Source organism: Abramis brama (genome assembly GCF_963993115.1).
Source record: "Abramis brama genome assembly, chromosome: 4".
NCBI lineage: Eukaryota > Metazoa > Chordata > Actinopteri > Cypriniformes > Leuciscidae > Abramis > Abramis brama.
Genome location: NC_139966.1, coordinates 13848651 through 13865757, shown reverse-complemented (window position 1 = coordinate 13865757; position 17107 = coordinate 13848651). Strand labels below are relative to the sequence as shown.

At 41.9% G+C, this 17107-nt stretch overlaps 1 protein-coding gene and 1 long non-coding RNA gene across 4 annotated transcripts in view; one reads left to right on the top strand and one right to left on the bottom strand.

Moving 5' to 3' along the window:
* The window catches only part of LOC311081947 (myosin heavy chain, fast skeletal muscle-like), a 67839-nt gene that overhangs the window by 34077 nt on the left and 16655 nt on the right, over positions 1 to 17107 (bottom strand). The gene's annotated exons all lie outside the window — the stretch shown is intronic.
* On the top strand, positions 4277 to 11587 carry LOC311081948. The gene is made up of 3 exons (XR_014606055.1): positions 4277 to 7825; positions 7903 to 7999; positions 8075 to 11587. It is a non-coding gene; the product is annotated as an uncharacterized lncRNA (long non-coding RNA).

Below are 17107 nucleotides of genomic sequence, written 5' to 3'. Positions count from 1 at the left end.
TTCTAACGATACAAAGCTTAATGCAAATGGGTGAAGTGTCCCTTTAAACCATGGTTAATTTTCGTAAGGGTTAACATGGCTAACTCTATCAAGAATGTTAAAGGTACAATATGTAAGATTTTTGTAATAAAATATCCAAAAATCACTTGCACAGTGTGATTTTCTGCATTTGTGTACTTACAATATCCCAAACGTTCCCAAAGATTTTTAATTTCAGAGAAATTCCAGTTTTAAATAATGGCTCATCCCTGGTCATTGTCGCCTGTCAATGACGTAATATCCGCGTTATCCCTGGTTTCCGCTTGTACTGCCATAGTAACCATGGCGACAGACAACTACATAATGTCTAGCAGCACGCTCATGCTGTTGTTGTTTCGTTCCAATATTATGGATCATGGCAAGCATACTTTGGGACAAAAGGAAAAATAAATCGAGGATCAATATCGGCATGGCGTTTTCGGGATGCAGAGAGCTCCACGTCCGCGACTAACTTCGACTTGACAGAGACGCCGCTCTTGCATGTACTTTATTAGACAAGTGAGCAAATGTACATAAAACGAATCAATGTTATATAGCTCAAAATGATGAAATGTTAGAATATGATCAGTATGTTATTCTAATATTGATCTAGCTTACTGCTAGTCTCATACAGGCAACAAACTATCACATAGAATAACATTATAACTTTCAACACACTCAAATGCAGTGTAGTATTATAGTGTAGTAGACCAAGTGAAACAGCGCTGTATTACCTCACAAGTTTAATTCGTCAAATAAACTGACCTGTGTGAGTAGTAATTCAGTACTTGCAGGTAGTCCGGTAGAATGAAATGTCCTTATTCCTAGTGATGGCAATTTCAAAACACTGCTTCATGAAGCTTCGAAGCCTTTTTGAATCTTTTGTTCCTAATCAATGGTTCGGAGTGTGTATCAAACTGCCAGAGTCACGTGAATTCAGTACACAAGGCTTCATTACGTCATAAATGTTTTGAAACACTTGAAGATCTCTGTCAACCCATAAATCATGAGGAGCCACTGAGAACCAATGAACAAGTGTCTGTGGGTTTTACCTGATCTATGATCAGTTTTATACATTTGTAGACGTTTTAATTAGACATTAGTATAATTAAAATGAGGTGGTAGATGGTAGTTAATAGTCTTATTGGCCTGTTTAGCTGAGCCATTCATAGAAAAAACAACTTTGATTGTTAAACCCTGACAATTGATAAAATAAAATATATACACTTTATAATCTTATTAGATGATTAGATAATTGCATTTGAACGATTTTACTTTCAATAAAAAATTTGCAATCGATTTGGAAAAGGTGTTTTTATGCATGTTTGGCACGGGTTTCTGTTGCATTGTTCTGACCACTAGGGGTCACTGTGGAGACGGGTGTCAGATTGTTTCGAAGCCTCAACACAATACGGCACATTTGCTTCAACTGTTTCAGTGTTCCACGAAGTCTCGATCTGCCCACTACTACTTTTCCTTTATATCCGCGGGACTCGCGTGTGTCTCTCATTAGGAGTCGCGACCTGCTTCATTCCACAGTCATGTTAAAAAACATCAATGTATTCACTCATCCATAAACATTATTAGATCCATCGGCATGACGGCAAGTTCCATAATTCTGCTTATGCATCATCAACCAATGCCTTTGTAATTGTAAGAGGTTAGCGACCCCTAGCAGTGAAAAAAATTACATATTGTAGCTTTAAGAAATCGGATTTCAGTAAACTACTGTATTTGTTGATAATGATACAGGAAAGCACATGAGACTAGAATATGAACACAACATGATGAATTGCATATTCTGGCCGCATCTGCTTGCCAACACATAGCTATAGAATGCATATAATTGCATATATTAGGCTTATAAAATGAAAAATTGATAGAATGTTTGTGTTCTGATGAAGAAATTAACTTATCTACATTTTTGGATCGCCTGGGGGTCATCATAGGCAGCCTTTTTCATGGGATACTTTTGATCATTGGTTATGAAAATTGCATTGATCCAGATAAATGGACACTGATGACCTAGGTGTAACTGATGCAGCTAAGTCACAGTAAATCATATACATTTACTTTCTATAAATGTATAGCTAAAATCACATGGCAGTAAAAAACATAACTGTAAGCCTTTCCTGCTCAGCTTCCAGATCATAGTCAGTTGAGGTTTTGCATTGTCCCAGTGGAACATATTCTGACATGTAAATGTAGTCTTATACTTAGTTTTAAAAAAACATACTTTTTTGTGATTTCAGGTCATGTGGAAAGCAGATGACCATGGCAAACAAGGTATTGGAAGAAGTAACTTAAAAAAATCGAAATAGCTGAGTCTTCTGATTACATATGATTGCACTAAAAGTGGCAATAAAGTTAATCCGTTTTATACTGTATATTTTCCCATGTGAATATTCATTTCATCCTTGTGAGGCCACTGTGGCTGCACAAACTTTGGTTTTGCTACAGTAAGAACACGATTGTGTTAGATTCCACCCATCTATTGTTTTTTTTGTTTTTTTTTAACTAGGCTCTGTCATTTAGAAACATTGCTTTTCCTATCACTACTATCCTAATGATACATATAGTTGTTTCTTCTATAGCAGTTCCATGACCATGGAGAGCGAAGGTTTGTTTCTCACTGGATTTGTCATCTATAATTAAAGTTTTAAAAAAAAAATTGCCAGGGTGCCCCTCGCAAAAATGTGGGGAAATTTTGTGAGGACCCTATATCCAAAATGGTTGTTGGAGCTCTTCAAGCTAGACCCAGTAAGTGAAAAACTAAGAGACCACGTTAGCCTTGCGGACATGGGGCTAATCTGGCAGCTTGCCACCCCCACACCTGAAGACTGTGAGTCTCGGAAGCGGGACAGTTCAGAGTAACACTGGGGTGACTACTTGGATAAAATCTGTGCTATGATCTTCTCACGCCACACCAACGCATACCTCATCATCCTTGTCAATTACATGTATGACATCAAGGATGTCATCTTTCAGCATCAAGGATGATGAGCACAATCGTCGGGCAGCAAAACATCCAAAAGGACCAAATATTTTGCCCAAGCCCGAAGACAGGTTCCCAGGTGCCACTGAGTTCAACCAACTCATGGTTAATTCTGGAAACAAGGTCAGACAACAGAAATTTGTAAAAGATCAGAAACGTCAACCAACCTGATCACTGGCGTGGCTAATGGGGACTATGTCTTCAGACATCCAGAAGCAGATGCAATGCTGCTCTCTGCCTATGCAAAGGTGAGAGCCAGTAAGTACACTGGAACTGTTGTTCTAGACTGCGAGGACACAGATGTGTATGTCCAAGCAGCTTACGTCTCGCAGCAAGTCAGAGGTGATCTGCTGATTAAATGCAAGCATGCGTTAATCAACTGCCATGCCATGCTCTCCATCATTAATGCTGAGAGAGCAGATGTGAGCTGCGGGCAGGCCAGATTTTCCAAATGGCACAAACTGAAGAATAAGTGTAAAATCCATCTCCCACCTGATGATGACTCTTTGAATCTTCATATTGAAAGGACACCTACCTTACATATTGCCAGCTCCATTACAACCTGCAAGAGCATCCTTCTCCCATTGGTCACGGCTGGGAACTAGTGAACGGAAAGTGTCGACCAGTGCATCACACCCTGCCCCCCTTTCCCCAGCAGCTCACACCTTATGACTGCTCAAATGAGGGTAGCAGTGATGATGAGAGGAGTCAGTATGGAGATTCAACAGATTCAGATGAAGAGTCTTTTTGTTAATAAAATGTTAATAAAAATAACTCCAAGCTAAATAATCTCATCTGTCTCACTGCTTTCATTGGTTCCACCCCAGACATCTGATGACCTATGTTTATGTTGTAATTTTACTGTCCATAACTGAATTCAGTATGAGTAGAGCTTTCAGTTGAGCCTAATATTAAGGCTCTATGACGATTTTGTAAAATTGACATTTAAAGAACCAAAAATTGGCGGCCATTTTGAATTTGAAGGCTAAATCAATAAATCTACATCATTTATGAATTTATTGGCCCAAATGGTCTCAGAAACCATGTATTATGCAGCACTGTGGGCAAAACCATTAAAAAGTTAATTTCCAGTTTGGCAGAAGGCAGCCATTTTGGATATAGGGGGCTCACAAAATTTTCCCACATTTTTGTGAGGAGCGCCTCGGCTAATTTTTTCTTTAACCTTTAAAGATGACAAATCCAGTGAGAAACAAACCTTCGCTCTCCACAGTCACAGAACTTCTATAGATGACCCAACTAATATCTCTACCTTTCATTCCAGACAGATGATCTGACGGTAGCTGCTCGCATCTCAGCCTACCTGATGAAAAATTCTTGCTGGATGACCTTCATCTCAACCTTGCCAAGACAGAACTGCTTATGGTTTTTGCCAAACCATCCTTGCTGTGTGATCCTGCTGATTTGCCTTATACAACAACAGAAAGATCCTGATCGGAGCAACACAACTCCTTGTCTAAGCTCTTGTTCTGAGACTGGACTATTGTAATGCTCTCTTGGCAGGCCTTACAGCATCAGTCAAACCTCTGCAACTGATCCAGATGCTGCAGCAAGAGTGGTCTTTAAAGGTAGCCCTATACCTAAACTCACTACTTCAGATCTATGTGTCCTCCAGAAGCTTGTGTTCTGCAAGTGGACGGTGCATTGTGGTGCCATCATCCCAAAGAGACACAAAATCACTTTCACTGACCTTTACCTTGACTGTTTCCTTCATTTTCAAGAAACTGCTAAAGATCCATCTTTTTCGTAAACACTTGACCCAAAAATACTAAATCTTTGTTTTAATAAAAAAACAAAACAAAAAAAACGTGCTATGTGTACTGTGCTAGACTAACTAGGACTTGTCACTGCACTTGTTGCTGCTATTGTTCTCTTAATTGGTAAGTCACTTTGGAATCCATCTGGAAACTCTGCTGCCAGACTTTTACCATTTTTTTACGGGATTTTTTTTTTACAGTGTACCTTCATGCACAAATGCTGAATGTGACAAGGAATAGGCATGGTGTAAATTACTCTGCACACAGACCCTTAGTGAGTTTGCACTGAACTGCAAGGCTAAGGTGGACCGAAAAAATGCATACGAAAATTTCGGAGGTCCTTACACACTGAGTCCAAAATTTTCGTATGCGTTTTTTCGTATATGACATTTGGTGGCTCTGAATTGTCAAAACACCTCAAAATACTTGCTACGGATGCGAAAAATGCAGGAAACTGAATCCGATCCGAAATATTTTATGACGGACGAACGTTTCGGAGGCAGTGTATAAATGTGATTGACGCAACATGAGGTCGTATTTATTTTTTACGTGCAAAAATTTTGGACGAGAATTTCGGACTCAGTGTGCAATGACCTTAATGCGACTCAAACAAAATAAGTATTTTAATATCAATTCTAAGTTATTGTTTGTAATTACAATATCAAGGGTCATGTAAATATTCAGGGGATCTTTAAATAGCTAAATCAACAATGTGAAAGAAATGTAATCAGTAGGACTTAAGGGGACATTGGACTTGCATGATGTTGGACTTGCATGATGATGGACTTGCATGATGATGGACTTGCATGCTGGTAAAAATTACCTGATGTTACTTGAGGCCAGGGTAAATGGTAAAGGGGGGTAAAGTGTTTTTAGCTCATATACTGTACCACTCTAGCAAAAACATGTGCTTGGAAAACACTTACGTTTCTTTAGACATACAGGAAGATACTCATGTTGGTGTTTCGTTTACTTATACATTGTTTTTATTCATTCATTGTTTTATAAGGCAAAAGAATGCTTCAGGATTTTATGTACATTTTTGAACAAACTTCAGCTTATACAACCAGTTGATATACACACTGTGAACATGATCAGGGGAATGAATTAATTTGCCTAAATTAGTTATGATTTGGATGGAATAATCTCTAATCCGTTTATTATCTTGTGTATTTTTGTGAACATTTCAAAACACAACAGAATCTTCAAACAGGTTAAAACAGACATTCTTGATCTGACTGGGTACTGCAGTGACTAGGAACTCTCCAGTGGACTTTCTGTCTGTCTACCAGGTACTGTATATAAATACAGCTTGAATATATCTACTTGTGTTATAATGGTGAAATTACAAAGAATGAAAACCATTAACGCACACTTTCATTGGAAATGTAAGTGAGTGGGGTTCGCCTTTATTCCTTTCTGTGGGTGGGAAAAGTACAATGTTGTAGCAGCAAAACTTGAAAATGTACACTTGATCAGAAATATATGGACATCCTCTTATAAATAATGGGTTTGGCTAGTAATAAAAAAATGCAAATCTAAATGCTACAACATAACATTCCAGAGAATTTTGGGCTTTCAACATTGAGGCAACTGTTTGGGATATTTCAGCATGAAGGCTTCACATACTGTCATTTTACAATTGCTTCTTCAGGCTTTCATAACAATAACTGCTCTTATTTGAAGAGGTGCAAATACTCAAAAAGGTGTATTTCTACCCAGAGAGATAACCAACAACCTTATCATCTGCAGTCAATTATACCAAAATACACACATAATGAAGGATGTAAAGACATTATTGAGGATTTTGAAGATATCAAAACATTATCAATAAATAATATCAATATCATTGATTATAATTGGTTGAGCCACGTTCGAAGCCATTGTAAATTAATCTACAAACATACCTGTGGCCTCATTACATCAGTATTACTGCACCACTGAGTCTTGTGTTTTGTGCTGCAGCGTCTGTCAGTTGCTTGGCAACCATTCCACTTCTGAAGAACCACATTGCTTGGCGGAAGAATATTTTGTTTATCAATAGCTTTACATTTTTGTGTCTGCGTGTTTATTTTATGAAACCTTACCAGGTATGCAAAATAACCGTTTTATAAAGGCAATAATCCCATTGAAGCTGTGATTTACAGTGAATTTAGAACAGCTAAGAGTGTTTTAGTTGATTTAACAAAGACCCTTAGCTGTTCTACATTCACTGTAAACCATGGCTTCTTGGGGCTTATTGCTTATAACAATGTATTGCTTATTACACCATAACCATTAAGGTCCTTTATAGCACAGTTCAAAACACAATTCTTTATGGGGGAAAAAAAGAGGGTTTTTTTTGCATTTGTGGTCTGCTCCCCCGGTTTATGAAATATCCATGAATAATTCACTGAAATGCACTAAGAATCTTTTGTTTTTCTCCACAAATCCTCAAATCTCCTTCCAGATTTGTTTTCACAGATGCATTAAAATGTAATAGAATTGATAATATAATAATAATAATAATAATACAAAACATAATATAGATTTTTATGAGAAGTGTTTACTGGAATGCCTCTAAAGCAGAAAAACATATTATCGCAGTATTATCACTTAATGTTCCAGTTAATGAACATTTTTGATTAAGGTAACATATTACACAATACAGAGATACAGTATATTACAACAGTGAAATATTTTAAATTTACTTTTAATGTTCGATGTTTGAAGGGTGAGTTGAAATAATATCATCTCATTGTACCCACTTTTGAAAATGGATATTATTGCATTCACAGAACATACCTTTTGCTGATTGTTTACAATTTAACAGAATGTAGCAGGCTACAGCTGTCTGGCCAAATGGCAATTCATTTGCAGTGCTGTGAGTGGTGCGGGGCAGTGAACAGTGAGCCAACCGCGATGGTCGAGTCCCTATATAAATCGGGACCTTTCGTTTGACAAGCTACGTCATTGACATGCGACTGTTGTCCTGTCTATCTGCCGGCCTATCCGTCTGATGTCTGTCTTGGTCATCTATTCTATCCTAGCGTTACAGGTAGGAAAAGCTCTGGTTCTTTGTTTCCACTCTTTTAACTTTATGACTGGGGCTTATAGGGAATGTTTTAATTTTAGAATACCCGTTGCTGTAGTAGCCCTGTTAGCAGCTAAAGTTGTGCCCGGTTATTGGTGATCAGAGCCTGGGGCCGTGACTGGATGCTGTTTAGCAAAGGTATGTGACTACGATAATTAATAGATAAATGTTATGGTGAGATGCGTTTATAAGTAGACATTTTTTGTATTTCAGGGAAGGCTTTATAGCCGGGGTGTAGCGGCCAGTGGGCGACATCAGCGCCGAACGCCTGCTGCTTTGCTTACGTTTTTAATGTCACGATTTGTTTGCGGATATAATATGCTCATGTCAACAACTGCGGCTGCCTTTTTCACCCGGGACCTAGAATAAGTGGAACCGTGGTTTGTTCACGTTAATCGGCAGCTTCCTGGTGATCTCGTTCCTCCTGTTATACCGTGAATTGGTTTCATTCAGCATCATATGGCCAGTTTCATGGTTTAAGTGTGGAGTGTTGGATGGACTGACACCACTAACTGTAATTATTTTGGTCTATATTTTATAGGCTCAGTGTTGTTTTGTTTGTTTATTTAAACTCTTGTATGGAGGCTTTTGTCTGCTGCTGATATACAAGAGCATTATTCTGATTTATTTGGGTTGATTATTTATTTGTTTTGCTTTGTCTACCCCGACCAAAGATCGTTACGCCAGAGGGCATTTTTGCCCCATTGTGCTGGATGGGCTATGATATTTTGTTTGTTTAATTTGTATTTTGATTTGTGATTTAATTGCTACCCATATCTTTAACTCTAGTACCATCTTGGGTTTAACAGTGTTTTGCAATTGTTGTGTGTAGTTTTGGTTGATTTTTCACGTGTTTGTCTTTTGTCTAGGTGCTGAGGACCGCCAGTGGGAGCAGTGCCCCTTGTGGTGGTGGGTCCCTTGGTGTGTGCAGTGGCGGTGCGTTCACCAAATGTGATCATTTCCCTTGTGGTGCGTGTGTGTGAAATTTATCACGTGTGAGTGGGGTGTTGTGTTATGGATGTTCATTGCTCGGGCCACTAGCCTCCCACTGGTAAGTTTCAGCCCTAGCTTCACTTCGTGTGTGTGTGTGTGTGTGTGTGTGTGTGTGTACATTGTGACTAGAGTATATTGTGTGTTTGTTATTTGATTTGGTGTCAATTACATTCTATTTGCTGTGAAATTCGTACTATATGTTTGTTGTGAAATCTTGAATTTTTGGAGTGACTCTGGTGTGTATGGCTCCATTGGTTGTACATTTTTATAAAAAGTAAAAGAAGAGAAATTAATAATAATAAAATTATATTTTTGTATTTGACCACTGTCTCTGGCTGATCCTTTCACGAACCTGAGTGCCTTGTTAGCGAAAAACCATTAAGTCTTTGCGTGTAAGTCCCATCGTGGCGTAGTCTGCTATTTGTCTGGGTCTAAGCCCAGCTATATATATTCCACCTGCCACAAGAAGTTACTCCCATAATTTTGAGCAGAGTCACGGGACGGAGGAAAAGGGTGGATACATTCTTGAACAAGCCCAACTGCATAAAAGCTTTTTGTCTAACAATGTTGTCTATGTTGGTTTCAAACACCTTTTTGCCACATTTAAACAGCTCTTTAATAATTTTTCTTTTGTATCAGTCATTGAGTAAACTTGCCTAAAGGCCAGGCAACTTAAGGCAATGCTTAACTATATCACTGACCTGAAAAGTTTAACAGAAAACTTGTTCGTACTAGGGGTGGCACGGTTCACAAAACCCACGGTTCGGTTCGTATCACGGTTTTAGGGTCACGGTTTTCGGTTCTGTACGTTTCTTTTTGTTATTTTTTCTTTTAATCTTTAACACTCAAAAAATGTACTTCAGCATATGATATATAGCTTAATTATCTAATTATTAATTTATTTATTTCATAAATGGGGTGTGTTTGCAAAACACAGCTTCTCATTTCCCATTCCGAAGTAATATAGTGAGCGGTCACCGTGAGGAAACTTTCAGTGGCCCTGGAGGTCCATCCATCTGTAGTGAGAGCTACGTGGGCTGTGTCGGACAGTTCTTTGTCAATTTCTCCTCGTGTCTCGTCATCATAGGTGTAATTTGCGAGTGGGACATGTCCCCACCACTTTTTGCCAGGGTCGATATTGTCCCCACCACTTTTGAAACATCTCGCGGCACGGAAGTACCAATACAAATAAATAAAACAGTCTCCAGTTAACTAGCAAAGTATTCGTTTCGTTCGTTTGTTAAATAAGAAGCAATCTAGCGCTGAAATGTTTTTTTTTTAATCAAGTGATCAAAGTGCTCGTTGCCGCTGCGATCAGTGGCGCTGATACAGTGTTCTTTTGTGGCTCGCGCACACGCCGTACAGTCTTCACTTGGACATGCGCTTCAATCCGTTGAGGAGACTCTCTATTCGTTCCGGTGAAATCACAAAACAAAATCCACACAAATCTGCCCCTGCTTGATATACAACCACTGATAAACATAATCGGTTTTGATGAAAAATAAAAAATATATATACGAGTGCGGATTAGAACTCAGAACCTATGACACGCTTGGTTCTGCCAAGTTCTGCCACTGGACCATTAAAGTACATACGTGAAACAGTCGATCTATGTATTTATTCACATGAAAAAAACACATATAGTGGAGTAGATCTCATTTAATGTCTAAGTAAACCCAGTGTACTATTTAAATCGATTGCTGGACGTCGTAATGTTATTCTACATACATCTGATTTATGATTTAGCATTGTATTAGCATGGGCACGAGGCTACACTGCGCATGCGTCGAACCGTGCGACCCACACACGGTCCAAACCGAGACAAGCGAACCGAACGGTTCGGATGTTTTTTCATGTACCGTGCCACCCCTAGTTCGTACATGTCACATTGATTTCTCATACTCACACATAAATACACAGACAAATTTGTTTCTATTGTACTGTACACGTTGTAATTTTATCCATATCAATAACTACAATTTTTGAAGTCCAAAACAATGGCTCATATTTAAAACTTTTCAAAATAAATAAAACAGTACAATATACTCCATAAACTTGCAATGAATGAGGGGTCAGAGCCAGATCTAATGAATCTCATATAGAGACTTTGGGGTAGGCTCATTTGACTTTGGCCAGTACTTAATCACATAGCAATCACCCAGCACACTCTAGAAACAGCATAGCAATATGCTTACAACCACTGAACTGTAAAAAATAAAAAGTTGAGTAAACTTAAAAAAATAAAGCAACCAGCTGCAAAGCATTTTTGAGTTTACTCAACTTCAGTGGTCGAAGTTGTGCCAAATCATTTTTTAAAGTTCACTAAACTTATTTGATTAAGTTACTTATACCTTCCTCAGTAAATTCTTCCAACTACCAGTCCAACTCAAAGAAACAAGTAAGCACAACTACAGAGGTCCTGAAGTTCAGTAAACTCAAAAAAGCTTTGCAGCTGGTTGTTTTACTTTTGTCAGAGTGAGAGTCGTAGATCCAATTGCAAGTGAGCAGTTTATTATGACAGACAGGACAGCAGGAAAATACTCATAACAGCACAGACTAAGGCTGGCAAACATTCAATGCACAATCCAAGGGAGAGAGATGAAGAGAAAGGAATCAAACACAGCGTGTAAACTCAGTCCGGACGGCTGGTTGAAGAAAAACTCAAGACGCTCTCTGAGCTGCTAGGAAGTACTGACGAGATGGAGGAAACTCCGCTGGGAACTCAGATACCGACACTGGGTAAGAGAACAAAACAAGAGTGACGAACCGACACCAAGCATATCTCACTCCAGCTAGATATAGGCAGCTGACTAGCTGCAGCTGAATGACTGATTGAGTGATCAGCTGGTTACTAGGCAACAAACAAGCCGCCACCACACATACACAGACCCAACACCTACAGCCACACCAGACAGATACGCAAAATGAACACACGGATCCATGAACCGTGACAGTACCCCCTCCCCTAAGAGCACATCCTGGTGCTCCCAGGGGAACCTACCTGGCGATTGTAATCATCGATAAGGGAGTGATCCAATATGTCCCTAGCAGGAACCCAACTTCTCTCCTCCGGACCGTAACCCTCCCAGTCCACCAGGTACTGAAATCTGCGTCCCCTCCTTCTCGAGTCCAGAATGCGATTGACCGAATAAGTGGGCTCCCCATCTACGAGTGGCGGCGGAGGGGGAACCGGGGCTGGCGGATTAATGTGTGAATGGAACACGGGCTTTAATTTGGAGACATGAAAAACGGGATGAATTCTCCTGTACGCCGGAGGGAGTATGAGGCGGACTGCCACCGGACTAAGAATCTTGGTGACAGTAAATGGGCCGATGAATTTGGGAGCTAACTTGTTACATACGGAGCGGAGTGAAATGTTCTTGGAGGAAAGCCACACTTTTTGACCCACGACGTAGACGGGAGGCTTCGACCGTGCGCACTCCCACTTGGAGGAGAGTCTCGCGGGCTCTACTCCAAGTGTGACGGCACCTCTGGACAAACGCGTGAGCGGAGGGGACCGCGACTTCGGATTCCAGACTGGGAAAAATAGGTGGCTGGTACCCTACGCTACACTTAAATGGAGGTAGGCCCGTGGATGACACTGGTAAGGAGTTATGTGCGTACTCAACCCATGAGAGTTTCTGGCTCCAGGAGGAAGGATTCTGAGAAACCAAACATCGCAACACTCTCTCTAAGTCTTGGTTGGCATGCTCGGTCTGGCCGTTGCTCTGAGGATGAAAATTAGACGAAAGACTGACACTCGCCCCCAATAAACGACAAAACTCTCTCCAAAATTTGGAAATAAATTGAGGACCCCTGTCAGAGACCACGTCCATCGGGAGGCCATGTAAACAAAAGACGTGATCTACGACAGCCACCGCTGTCTCCTTGGCAGACGGTAATTTGGGCAAGGGGATGAAATGAGCCACCTTCGAGAAACGGTCCACTACGGTCAAAACGACCGTATTGCTCTGGGAGGGCAGTGACAAAATCTAGCGCGATGTGGGACCAGGGTCTCGAAGGGACAGACAGCGGTTGGAGTAACCCATCCGGTGGGCGATTAGAAGTCTTACCACGAGCACAGACTGAACACGCCAAAACAAAACTTCGAATGTCACGAGCCATGGAAGGCCACCAGAATCGTTGCTTAACTAAAAAACTGGTGCGATTGACTCCTGGATGACATGCTGCGTTGGAACAATGACCACACTGAATAACGTCGGACCCTAACCCCTCCGGCCCGAATAAACGACTCGGTGGACACTTGGGCGGAGGCGTTACCCCTTCTAAGGCCGAATGGACCTTCGACTCGATCTCCCATATGAGTGTGGAGACAATGAGTCTCTCAGGAAAAATGCACTCGGGAGTGGACGGGCTCACGGAACGGTCAAAAATGCGAGATAAAGCATCAGGCTTGATGTTCTTAGAACCCGGACGATACGATAGTGAAAACTCAAAACGACCGAAAAAAAGGGCCCACCGAGCCTGCCTGGAGTTGAGTCGTTTAGCAGATCTGATATATTCGAGGTTCTTATGATCGGTCCAGACGATAAAAGGTACCCCCGAACCCTCTAGCAAATGGCGCCACTCTTCCAACGCTAGCTTGACTGCCAGTAACTCTCTGTTACCAATGTCATAATTACACTCAGCAGACGATAAACGATGAGAAAAGCACGCGCAAGGGTGCATCTTATCATCCGTGGGTGATCGCTGGGAAAGAACCGCTCCTACCCCCACCTCTGATGCATCGACCTCCACCACAAACTGACGTGACGGATCAGGGGCTACAAGAATGGGAGCTGAAACAAAGCGGCTCTTGAGGTTGGTAAATGCAGCTTCAGCTGCACCAGACCACCTGAACGTCGTTTTGGTGGAGGTCAAGGCAGTCAGAGGAGCGGCTAGTTGGCTGAAATTGCGAATGAAACGGCAGTAAAAATTGGCGAACCCCAGAAACCTCTGTAGGGCCTTACGGGAATCTGGAGTTGGCCAATCCACCACAGCCTTAACCTTGTCGGGATCCATGCGCACCCCCTCGGAGGAGATGATATAACCCAGAAATGGAACCGACTGTGCATGGAACAAACATTTCTCCGCCTTGACAAAAAGCCCATTCTCTAACAGCCTCTGGAGCACTCGCCTGACATGCTGAACGTGTTCCTGGAGAGAAGAAGAAAATATCAATATGTCATCCAGGTAGACATATATGAACTGATCTACCATATCTCTCAGCACGTCATTCACGAGTGCCTGGAAAACTGCAGGGGAGTTAGACAACCCGAAAGGCATGACCAAATATTCAAAGTGCCCCCTGGGGGTGTTAAAAGCAGTTTTCCATTCATCCCCCTTCCTTATGCAAACCAAATGATAAGCATTACGCAAGTCCAATTTTGTGACGACGGATGCTCCCTGCAATCGCTCGAAGGCTGAAGACATCAATGGCAAAGGATAAGTATTCTTTACCATGATGTTGTTCAACCCTCGGTAGTCAATACACGGTCGCAGAGAACCATCCCTCTTCCCCACAAAAAAGAACCCTGCCCCCGCTGGAGAAGAGGAAGGGCGGATAAACCCGGCTGTCAGAGAATCAGAAATGTATTTTTCCATGGCCTCCCTTTCTGGAGCAGAAAGTGAGTATAACTTGCCCTTAAGCGGAGACATACCTGGCAATAAATCTATAGCACAGTCATAGGGACGATGCGGAGGGAGAGAAGCAGCCCGGGACTTACTGAACACTTCCTTCAGGTCAAGATACTCACGTGGCACGTTAGATAAATCCGTGTGTTCATCCTGAAACACAGAACAAGACACAGAAGAACACGCAGACATTAAACAAGAAGCATGACAAGATTCACTCCAGGAAAAAACAGAATTCCTGCGCCAGTTAATATGCGGGTTATGGAGTACCAGCCAGGGATGACGAAGCACCACAGGAGCAGAAGGAGTGTCAATCAATAGAAAGTCAATGTTCTCTGAATGATTACCAGAAGTGACCAATCTTAAGGTGACGGTAGAGTGTGTGATGGAGGGTAAAAGTTGACCATTAAGTGCAACCACAGAAATGGGCTGGGAGAGGCGCCACCACTGGTATCTGGAGTCTGTGTACTAGATCAATATCCAAAAAATTACCCTCGGCTCCTGAGTCTACTAGAGGCTCACAGTCGAAATTCTGAGTCTGTAGTCTTAAACTCACTGGAAGATGAGTGGCAGAAAAAGAGGATTCAGTACGTGCAATCCCACCCGTCAGTAACCTCTTATCTACTAACAGGTGCTGGCTTTTACTGGACACTGCAGAGCAATGTGACCGACGGTTCCACTATATAAACATAATGCCCTCTCTCGCCTCCTCTGTTTCTCCCGTGATGATAAACGAGACCCCAGTTGCATGACCCCCAGTTGCATGGGCTCAGGATCAGGAAGAAATGCTGTAGTTCCGTCAGGAGAATTAAAAGTAGGATTTGGTGCATAAGTAACGCAGCCTCGCGGTGACCGACGACCTCGTCGACGTAATCTGGTATCCACTTGAATCGCCAGATCAATCAGTTTATCCACCCCGGCGGGTAATTCCAACGCGTAAATCTCGTCCTTTATGTACTCAGAAAGTCAGTATAAAACATGTCCCATTGTGCTTCGGCATTCCAGCCACACTCTGCAGCCAACGTACGAAATTCAATTGAATAGTCTGTTACCATTCGTTCCCCCTGTCACAGTTCTGCAAGATGCACCGCGTCTCTGCCAGAAGCAGCGCGATCAAAAATCTTTCTGAGCTCATTAGAGAAAGCTTGAAAGGACGCACAACACGGAAGTCTCTGCTCCCAAACAGTCGTTCCCCAGCTGCCCGCTCTTCCCGCGAGTAAAGTGATTACAAAGGCCACCTTTGATTCCTCCGTGGGAAACGCGGAAGGTTGAAGCGAGATGTATAATGAGCATTTGGCCAAAAAAGGACGACACAACTGGGACTCATTGGCGTAGAAGGCGGGAGGCGGAAGACACGGTTCAGTGGAACGGATGGTCTGGATCACTGGAGCCGGTGGATTAGCCGTGGCCTGTTGTTGAGAAGCAGCAGCCTCCATTCTTAATTGCTGTACCTGTTTCGTCAGTTCAAAGACTTGGGTGACTAGCGCCTGAACAGCACGACCCGTGGCCATAGTCTGTTCCTCCTGTTGCTGAAGACGAACATCGCTCCTGGCCAGTACACCCTGTAATTCCGCCGTGCTTGCTGGATCTATCTGTGGTCGGTTCGTTCTGTCAGAGTGAGAGTCGTAGATCCAATTGCAAGTGAGCAGTTTATTATGACAGACAGGACAGCAGGAAAATACTCTTAACAGCACAGACTAAGGCTGGCAAACATTCAATGCACAATCCAAGGGAGAGAGATGAAGAGACAGGAATCAAACACAGCGTGGAAACTCAGTCCGGGCGGCTGGTTGAAGAAACACTCAAGACGCTCTCTGAGCTGCTAGGTAGTACTGACGAGATGGAGGAAACTCCGCTGGGAACTCAGATACCGACACTGGGTAAGACAGTGGTTCCCAATTCCAGTCCTCGTGACCCACTGCTCTGCACATTTTGTATGTCTCTCTTATCTGACACACTCAGTTCAGTTCATGGAGTCTCTCCTAATGAGCTGATGATCTGGTTCAGGTGTGTTAAATAAGGGAGACATACAAAATGTGCAGAGCAGTGGGTCACGAGGACTGGAATTGGGAACCACTGGGGTAAGAGAACAAAACAAGAGTGACGAACCGACACCAAGCATATCTCACTCCAGCTAGATATAGGCAGCTGACTAGCTACAGCTGAATGACTGATTGAGTGATCAGCTGGTTACTAGGCAACAAACAAGCCACCACACATACACAGAACCAACACCAGCCACACCAGACAGATACGCAAAATGATCACACGGATCCATGAACCGTGACAACTTTTTTAAGTTGATTCAACTTCTTGAAATATCTCACCCAGACACTTATATAGCCTTCACATTAAGAATCCAAATGCTGGGAGTAAACCATACTGTAACTTCAACACAATACAAAAGACATTGCTATCATTACAGAACTTATTTATTGACAATTCTGAAAAACAGCACATTTTCTATCTGCATTAGGTACACATTAGAAGGTGATGAAATTCTATTCCACTCTTCAAGATTTATTTAAAACAAAAGACTATGCACAAAATTAAAGTACAAACTGGAATAAATAAATGCTCAACCTTACAATTATCCATATGGATTGCAGCTACATGGAC